Source organism: Camellia sinensis, chromosome 2 (genome assembly GCF_055761805.1).
Source record: "Camellia sinensis isolate YWXY chromosome 2, ASM5576180v1, whole genome shotgun sequence".
Taxonomy (NCBI): Eukaryota; Viridiplantae; Streptophyta; class Magnoliopsida; order Ericales; family Theaceae; genus Camellia; species Camellia sinensis.
The window spans coordinates 43,456,459-43,466,781 of NC_138962.1; the positions used below are offsets into that span (position 1 = coordinate 43,456,459).

At 38.8% G+C, this 10,323-nt stretch overlaps 1 pseudogene; it reads right to left on the reverse strand.

The window, feature by feature from the left end:
* Positions 1 to 317: 317 nt before the first annotated feature.
* On the reverse strand, positions 318 to 683 carry LOC145813364 (putative mitochondrial protein AtMg00820 pseudogene; annotated as a pseudogene).
* Between the last annotated feature and the right edge of the window lie 9,640 nt (positions 684 to 10,323).

Here is a 10,323-nt window from a genome sequence, read left to right on the forward strand (position 1 = left end):
GTTTAGTATAATGCAACAATCCCAAATCATTAGATATAAGTAAAATGTCATCCACATATAGAACTAGAAAAATGTATTTGCTCCCACCAACCTTAAGGTATATACAGTTGTCCACAACTTTCTCTGTAAAACCATATGAAGTAATAACATTATGGAACTACAAAATACCATTGTCGGGAAGCTTGTTTTAGTCCATATATGGATTTCTTGAGCTTATAAACTAAGTGACTATCTTTATCAGAAGAAAACCCTTCAAGATGCTTCATGTATACTTCTTCCTCAAGATCCCCATTTAAAAATGTCGTTTTCACATCCATTTAATGTAGCTCTAAATCAAAATGAGTTACTAATGCCATGATAATTCTAAATGAATCCTTCTTAGAAACCGAAGAGAAGGTATTATGATAATCGATGCCTTCTCTTTGAGTAAAACCCTTAGCTACAAGTCTGGCCTTATATTGTTTGACGTTACCATTTGAGTCTTTCTTGGTCTTATAGACCCATTTACAGCCAACAACTTTAACTCTCTTAGGTAACTCGACAATTTCCCAAACTTGATTCTTAGCCATAGATTCCAACTCTTCCTTCATGGCATCATACCATAATTTAGAATCATCCATATTCATGGCATTGGAAAATGAAATAGGATCATCTTCAGGTCCGACGTCAAAATCAGACTCCATTAAGTATACAAAATAATTACCAAAAATTGTTGACTTTTTAGCTCTTGAGGATCTCCTTAATTTTGTAGTCTCAATTGGGACTTGAGCTACAGGCTTTATGTTGACTTGTTCCTCTTGTGGTGGAAGTGGTTGAATTTGTTGATTTTCAAGAATATCGATTGATTATCTTGAAAAACAACCAATTCACCTATATTCACGGGTGTTGTATCTGGATCCCGCGATTACTCCCATTCTATCTTTCGAGGGTAACTCCTACTGGAGTCAACTTCCTCATTAAACTTAGCATTTCTGGCTTCAACAATTCTAAGTGCATTTGAAGGACAATAAAATCTGTAGCCCGTGGAGTTTTCCGCATAGCCTATGAAAAAACCACTAATTGTTCTGGGGTCTAATTTCTTTAAATGTGGGTTATACACCATCACTTCAAGTGGACAACTCTAAACGTGTAAGTGTCTTAAATTTGGCTTCCATCCTTTCCATAACTCAAATGGTGTTTTGGGAACAACCTTGGACGCAACCCTGTTTAAGATATACATAGCGGTTTTCAAAGCTTCACTCCACAAATTTATAGGCACATTAGAATAACTAAGCAAACTCCTTACCATGTCTATAAGTGTTCGGTTCCTTCCTTCAGTAACACCATTTTGTTGTGGTATGCCAGGCTTTGAATATTGTGCAGTAATGCCTTATTCCTTAAGGAACTTAGCAAATGGACTTGGTAATTGTCTCAATTCTGTGTACCTTCCATAATATTCTCCACCCTTGTCTGACCTCACAATTTTAATTTTCTTTTCTATTTGTTTCTTTACCTCTGCTTTATAAACTTTAAAGGCATCAAGTGCCTCGGCCTTATCAAACAGGAGGTAGAGATACATGTATCATGTAAAGTCATCAATAAATGAGATAAAATATCTTTGACCATTCAGACAAGGTGGAGTAAATGGTCCACAAATATCAGTGTGTATGATTCCAATAATTTCTTCACTCATTTTGGCACCTTTACTGGTCTTGTTGGTCTGCTTTCCCTTTATGTAGTCCACACAAATACCAAAGTTGGTAAAATCTAAAGTCGGAAGGACTTCATCACTAACCAACCTCTTTATTCTCTCAATGGAGATATGTCCCAATCTCCTATGCCAAAGTATAGAGGAGGACTCATTAACAACATTACGCTTAATGTCAATATCACCATGCAAGGTTAAAAGATTTTGTTAAAAAACAAGATCCAAATTTAATTTGTATAGACCATTAATTAAAGTACCAAATCCTACAGAAAACAGAGTCTTTAAACAAACTAAAATTTGCACCAACAAACTGAAATTCAAATCCAAATGGTACTAGTCTAGAAATAGAAAGTTAAATTTTTAGAAAAAAGATGGAATGTAAAAAGTATTTTCAAGATCTAAAACAAAGTGTAGACACCCCACTTTTTACCGCCCTTAAGACTTGGGCGCCGCTGATTGCTTACTTGATGGTGCAGGCTATCTTATGTAAAGGTTCAATTTCTTTGGCAAAGAGGAGCTTCAAATCTCAACCTTATCCCCCTTCTTGGAGAAAAATGATTTTGACAAAAATATTTTAGACCTTAAAACCCTCTCTTTCAAAAATATCTTTGAAAAAAGTTCCTACGATGTTCCAAGGCTCGCATTTCGTTAAATGTTGCGCTTTTCGGTAAACCGAGAAAGGAGAAAGTGGAATTGAATGAAAGAGAGGTGAAATATTTGAGAAATCTTTCAAAACATCTTGTTTAGGGGTTTGGAGTTGAAGAAAATTAGAGGAGAGGGAAGAAACCAAGTTGGGGAAGAAGTTGGGCATGAATCATTGAGAAAGAGTTGAGCATCCCTCACTAAATCAGGCCTATCCGTCTGTACACTTGGATTTCAGCTATGAGGCTACTATCGCTGGAAATTGGACTTCCGGGGCTTCATTTCTCTCTCAAGAATCTCTTAAATTCGTGTCTGGATAAGGGAGATATGCCTGGTTGAAGTTGGGCATCAATCCGATTGAGCTGAAACTAAGTAGTCTTCACTAAAAGAGGGATATCTCTTAGCACACTTGGAATTTTGTTGTGAGGCTTCTACCATTGGAAAGAAGACTTCTGGGGCTTCAGTTTAGGCTCAAGAATGACCTGTTAAGGGGTCCATATGAAGGAATTATGCTTGTTTGAATTCGGGGACTAGGACCAGTTTTTGCTGTTGGCCACTGAGGGAGTGTGTTGGCCACCAATGGCCTTTGTCGGCCATATGTCATCCAAAAAGGATTCTTGTCAGCCAGAAAAGTGGCTGGTCGGCCACCACAAGTGGCCAGTCGGCCACCCATGTCCAGAAAGCTAAGAATTTGCAGATCTTTTGCTCCAGCTATCTTCCAAGTGCTCAAGCTGTCTCTAAATCAGATATTTCGACCAAGGCTTGTATTTTTGCTATATATTGAAGGAATATCTCTCATTTGAGGAGGTTAGAAAGTTTGGGAGCCTCTTTCTCTAAAATCTCTCTCTCTCTATAGTCCTCTCTCTGTAGACTTCTCTCTCTCTTGCCTTTTGTGCATGCAAGTAGAGAAATACCTCTCCTTTGCCTACACATCCTTGATGAAAGTGGTTCATCTTTGGGTTGAGGTTGCTTGAAGCTTACTTGGAGCCTTGGTTGAGCTCTAGAAGGAGGATTGAGCTTGGTTTATTACCCATTTTGTGCCTAAGTGGTGCTTTGCTTCAAAGGTATAACACTTACCTTATTTAAGCTTGCTTTGAACACTTGTTTTGCCATCATCTTCTACTATTTTTGGCCTAGTTTTCAACTAAAAAAAACTCTATTTTTCAATCCTAAAAATGGTGGTTTGAGGCTATTTTGTGTTAAGGGGTGGTTCACCCTTCTCACTCCTTTGTTGTATAAGCTTTTGGGCCATTTCTCATCACCCTTAAGTCAAAATTTTGGGGCCTTTAAACCACTAAAATTCAAAGGTATCTCAGTGGTGGAAAGTATGTTTTGAAGTCCAAAATTGGAGGGGGTGGCCTCCCCTCTTTGTGTCTTGTTTCCATGCTTAGTTAGCATCATAAAGTAGCATGTTTTTGTGGCTTAACCTAGCTTATTTCAAGCATATTTTTGCGTCTGATTTGGCATGTTTTAGGACTATTTTGGGCTGGTTTGGTCCTTTGAGTCTTGCTTTGTATGCTTGTAGTGCAACTGTGCTTAAGGGTCTAGTTTGTGCTATGTGTTAGCCCTTCATTCTAGCCTTTTTTAGCTTACTTCAAGCATGTTTTAGAACTTCTTTTAAACTGTTTTCGGACCGTTTTAAAATGTTTGCGCCTTTGGGGCCTTGTATTGTATAGCTATAGTGTAATGGCCTTCACTAGCTCATTGTTTTAAGGCCTTGAGCATGCCTTGCATGAGATGATTGCATGTTATGGTATCATTTTATACATGATTTCAGTGCATATACCTCTGTCACACTCTCACATATATCACTTTTTAAATGCTTTTGAGAGTTGTACGTTATGTCTTGCTTGCGAGCCAACAAATGAGCATGCTTTTCTTGCCTTTTGTGCCTAAGTTTCAGCATGTTTTGGCCACTGATTTGGCATGTTTTAGGTCTGTCCATAGCTGGTTTGGTCATTTAAGCATTGTAATGCATGCCTCTAGTGTAATGCTTGTCACTAGTCTCCATGCCTTTGGCCCTTAACATGTTGTGCATGAGTTGCTTGCATAGTTTAGTGTCTTTGTCATGCCATTTTAGCACTGAAAATCTACCACCTCTCTCCATTCTTCACTTTTGAATTTGCTTTTGAAAGTGATCTTGAGCCCCTTGTTGGCTTCAGCATGAAATTGAGGCATTCATGCCTAATGGTTTTAATCCTCTCTTGAGGGTTTCTACCAACCAACAGCATGAGACCTCTTTCATGCTCAAGGCGCTTGTGGCTCAGACCACCTTTCCAATTAAAGGACTTTCACATTGAACTCAACCAATTAAAGGACTAATTGGTAAGCTAAAATGTGTAAACAAAAATTGAACTAAGTAAAACTTGTGAAAGATAAGCATTTGTGTTGCATTGCATGTGTTTGGATTGGACGTTAATCCAAACACAAGAAATGTGGGATGTTTTATACTCAAAGTGATTAAACGAGTCACATTTCTAAGTCGCCAACACCCTTGATCATGCATGATAGGGTGGAGGCTCTTTGTGTATTGTTTGTGCATTCACTAAGCTTGTACAAGCTTGGTTTTTGGGCCATCATGCATGAGATGCTTGGTTGGTGGCTTGAGAGCTGAGTGCCACTCTCCTTTGAGCTTGAGACATGATGAAGAGAGTGTCAGTACACACATTTCCTTGCAAATACATTGTCTTGGCTCTGTTGTTCTCTGTTGCAGCAAAACCAGGAGTTTAGGAAAGAGGTAGTCAACCGGCCAGTTGCACTAGCCGACCGGCCACATGCACTACTTGACCAACCAGTTGAAGTGGCCGGCAGCCACTTTTGGTGGCCAACCGGCCACCAGTCTGTTTTGGTGCAAAAATGTTCCTGTTTTGAAACAAAGACAGCTTAGAGATTGGCACAATGTTCAGAAAACAGAGGCAAATGCAAACAGAGGCAACCGATGGCAAGGCAATGGATTTTCGAGAGGACGCCAATCGAGCATGCATATCTCCCTCGCCCGCAAGGCCATTTCATTGCTTATGATTAGTTTGTGTAACTAATTAGTTCAATTTGTTTTGTAATGTTTTAATTAGCTTAGCTTAGTGTAGCTTAGCTTATTTATTCGGACCCTCCTTCGCGAGGGCGCAACGTTGTAATAAGCGTGCGTGTGTATGTGCATGTCTTCCAACCCCACTTCTTTTTCCCTTTTATTTAACCGCTTTCGATGGTTAGTTTAGGGCACGTTTTGATTAGCATACCTTATGCTTGCATGTTTGCATCATTCATTTGTATTGCATGCATTGGGCTCAGCGCATCATTCGAACTGCATTGTATTTCAATACACTTCTTTGAATACGTGTTTCAAGCATGTTATCAAATTGCTGCATTCATATGCCACATTAGTAGCCGAGCCTATTAATTGCATTATTGCATGCGTTGCATTAGGCATCTAACATAGTTAGGATCATGCATATTTCTAACTATCTTTTGTTTTGGCTCGGAGTATACTGTAAGTTTTACGCTTTAGCATCCTTGCATGAGTGTAAGTGTTGCCATGTTTAGCATGCTTGCCATGAGGCTATTTGCTTAATTGATAAACTGCATGAATGCCTGTGGATGAAGGCTTTGTTGTTTGAATTGGAACAATTCACCAAATGTGAGTTTTAATCCCATTTTGCGAAGTGGAAAATCATGTTTTAAGTCCACTTGAGGGTGGCAAATCCGTGCTTTAGCCCACTTGAGGGTGGCATTTTCAAACCATTTTCGAAAAAAAAACATGAGTTGTTTTTTTTCAATTCTTGCGATTTAGTCTATACTTGTATGCCGTGAGCATCACATAGTAAGTTAGTCTAATAACCAGAATAAGAACACATGTGTTTATAAAAACAACATATCATGTTTAGTAGAGGTCGATCTTTGAACGGGCGAGCGGGGGTGCTCATTTCAGGACCTTCCCCTCTCGTACCTAAGTTCCCGAGCCGAGGCAACTTTGGTGATGACGGACACGTGGCCTTTGGCACGAGCCAGGGTTTCCTAAATTTTTTCAAAATAAAATATTTAGGTGGCGACTCTGTAATCTGGCAAAGCAGTCCAGTTTTGGCATTATTTGATCTAAAATATGATTTTCCAAAATGATTTGCTGGATTGGACTCTTTGGTGCTTATCAGTCTTACATTGCACTTTGTGAGATTAGATTCAGAACCGTGACATAAGTCCGAACTGTAGGAGACTGATTCTGTGATACCCCTGTTCCATAATGTGTTAATTGGTCCTTGATACGAGTATGATTATGTGTTTAATATGATTTTGTGTGCCATTATGTGAAAATATGTGGTTTTGAATTTCTATATGTTTATCGTAGGAATATCTGTTTGATTATCTACTTTGGAAATTAAATTGAAGGCCTTATCGGTCACAGAATCTGAAATTGATTACACTACTATGATTGGCATAATTTTTAGAGCCTACGGTGAATTTTAATTGAAAAATTGATTCGAACCAGATTAAGTTGATTAAATTGGTGAATTAGTGCCCAATTATTTATTATTATTAAATGGTGCTAGTGGGAACTTATGTAAAGAGGCACTACACCCTCTATTCTCTCCTTATAACTTCATTTGGCTGATTTGAACTCAAGATAGAGAGAGGGCCGGCTATAGAGAGAGAAAGAGAGGGAGAGAATTGTGTAATTTTTGGCTCAAGCTTGGGGATTTGAAGATTTAACTCAAGAATTGACTAGAGCTTGGGTGTTTGAAGCTCCTAGGTGAGTGAATTTGTGAATATTAGTTGTAATTTTGTGAATTCAAGTTTGATTAATGGTCTAGCACTTGGATTAGTTTGATTATAAGGAAATTGAGTTGATTTTGTTGTATTTGAAGCCAATAGATGCATGCATGTAGGAAATTACTATGAATTTCCATATTTGAACACAATATGCATAATCTATGTTGAATCTTGTATGGAATCCATTTATTTGATCATCTCTTCACCAATTAAGTTGATATGAATGAATATTTTTCACATGCAAGAGTAGATCATGGAGGTATGAGCTTTGCATGTTTGAATTTGATGTGTTGGTGATGAGTTTGGGTTAATTTGAGGCATGCATGTACGTAATTCAAGAAATTGAGCTTCATTGTATGGTAATTTGGTGTTGGTATCATGTTAGTATATGTATATGTGAAATTTGAGCCATGGCATGCAAGAAATGTTGGTTAGGGTGTTGGATTCGAGCTCAAGAACCATTCTGGAAAACCTAGAATTTTTGATGTCCGCTCAAGCGGGGGAACCGCCGCTCGAGCGCGGATTTCGAGCTTCCAGTATTTTTAGCAGACATGGTGTCCGCTCGAGCGGGGAAGTTGACGCTCGAGCGGGGAGCCATGTAGAGATGCCTTCCGCTCGAGCGCCGGAGTGGACGATCGAGCGTAAATTCGACTTAACCAGTACTTTTGCAGGCCTCAAGGGTCCGCTCGAGCGGGGAAGTCCACGCTCGAGCGGGGACCCTGTATTCTGAAATTTTGAAAAGATATTTTGTGTTTCATTTTCTGTTCTCTTTCACTTCCAAGTACTCTTAGGCATGCAATGAGCATTGTAATTGAATTAAAGAGATGAGAATGAAGCCTAGAGAGGAAAATGTGAATTTGGAACGAATTCAATTGGTTGTGACCCTTTTGTGTTCATGGAATGTGTAGGGTAGAGCTCCAGGGCAAACCAACCAACCGATCACTGTGAGTAATATCTTAACAAAGATATCTGAAATATGTTGTTGTCCAAATTGCTTACTTCTATGTAAGTTTTATAAGTTCGTTGATTCGATTGGTGGATAATGGTTGTTATACTAAATGATTGGGCCGGAGGTCGTTATGATAAGAATGAATGAATGGGCCAGAGGCCGTTTTGATAAGAATGAATGAATGGGCCAGAGACCGTTTTGACAAGAATGAATGAATGGGCCAGAGGCCATTTGACAAGAGCGAATGGATGGGCCGAAGGCCGTTTTGACATGAATGGATGGGCCGAAGGCCGTTTTGACATGAATGAACGGGACGAAAGTCGTTTTGACATGAATGGATGGGCCGAAGGCCGTTTTGACATGAATGGATGGGCCGAAGGCTGTTTTGACATAAATGAAAATTTGAATGGGCCAAAGGCCAGTTTGTTAAGAATCGCAGTCACACGACTTAAATTATGTATATATGCTAAATAAAAATATGAATTGGGCCCAAGGTCGTTTAAAGTTTGTTGTTCTATATATCATTTGTATAACTTCTGTATTTGATATTATTCACTAGGCTATCGCTCACGCTCATTTATGTATTTGTAGGTGAGCCAAGAGAGGTCCAGACCCAGCCTCAGTGAAGCCTGTGTGGAACAACCCAAGTTTTGGAGAGTCAGCCCTTACGTCTCACGCATGAGACCCGTCTTCGCTCTTTTGTTGTCTTATTTATTTTGTCATGTTGGCGAGGACTTTGTGTATACCTGTATATAGTTTTGATGGCTTCACTTAGACTTATATGATCCTGTCTATACAGAACTTTATGGTACTGTTTTTCCGTTGTGAGTTATTAATGTTTATATGTTTGGTTTATTTGATGTGCCATGTAAGCACAACTCTTTGGACAAAGTTTTAAATTTTGCTTCCGTTTGGCCCCCTTTACTCTGATGAGTTATGTTTGTTTTGGTTTGAGGTCGTAGGTAATCTCAGGATTACTGGCCGGTTATGTCCTTAACCCATAGGGGCGGGTTCGGGTCATGACAGATTCGATGCTCTCTAAAAGGGGGTGCAAAGAAAGTCGAGTCCACACAAAGCCACTCTTTAAAACAAGTTTGAAAGTTTCCACAGCTTCGACGTGCGAACGCATACCATTGTCTGAATAGATGCCTTATTCACTTCTCGTCGGTTTCCTTAGGTTGAGGAAGCCCTGCATGGTATCAGCAATGTGAATTATAGAACCTGAATCAATCCACCACTCATACTGATGAGTATTAACAAAATTAGATTCATAACACACAAGAGATATGAGATTACTTTTCTTCCCAAGCCATTTCTTATACTTGGGGCAGTCTTTCTTCATGTGACCCTTTTTCTTACAGACGAAGCATGTATCCTTATTGCCATGATTTTTAAATGGCACTTGACCAGGCTTCTTCCATTTCTGGTCACCTTTTTCCTTTTTCCATTGTTCTCCTTTATGTGTTGCTAAATGAGCACTTTTCACTTTTCTATGCTTCAATCTCTCCTCCTCTTGAACACACATGGTCAAAAGTTCATTGATAGACCATTTTTCCTTCTGTGTGTTGTAAGAAATTTGGAATGCTCTATATTCCACGGGAAGAGAATTGAGTATGAAATTAACAATGAATGACTCAGAAATTTCAATCTCTAAGGACTTAAGACGAGCTACAATGTCCCTCATTACCATAATATGCTCACACACACTCTTAGAATTGTTATGCTTCATTCCTATTAAAGTGCTTGCCAATGCCTTGTCAGAACTAACAAATTGCTCTTCAATAGCCCTTATGTAGTTCTTGACCTTATCAGATGGTGGGATTGAGCCCTAATGCTCTGCCTGATATGTGACTTTATGAGCATTAGGCTTAAGCGATTCGATCATTGCCACTTATCATAAGCACTCTTTTCTGTAGCGGAACTCTCGTTTGTGAGTTCAAGAGGTTCATCCACATGGAGTGCCAGATCGAGGTCTATACATCCTAATGTTAGAAGGATTTTGTCCTTCCAGTCTGAAAAATTATCACCGTTCAAGAATGGAATACGAGAAGACTCATTTGACAGTACAGAGGTAGAAATCACTGCAATTACCAAGAATATTATTCACAATGCTTGGTTCCTGTTTTCAAAAAACACTTTTCAGAAAATTCTACTTTCTTATTTTCCGTGTTTTTTTGTTTTTACTGAATTTTTTTAATATTTTAAGCAATTTTCTTTTTTTTTTTTTACTTTTTAGACATACCTAACATAAATATACCTAAAAAGTAAAAAAAATGGTGAAAAA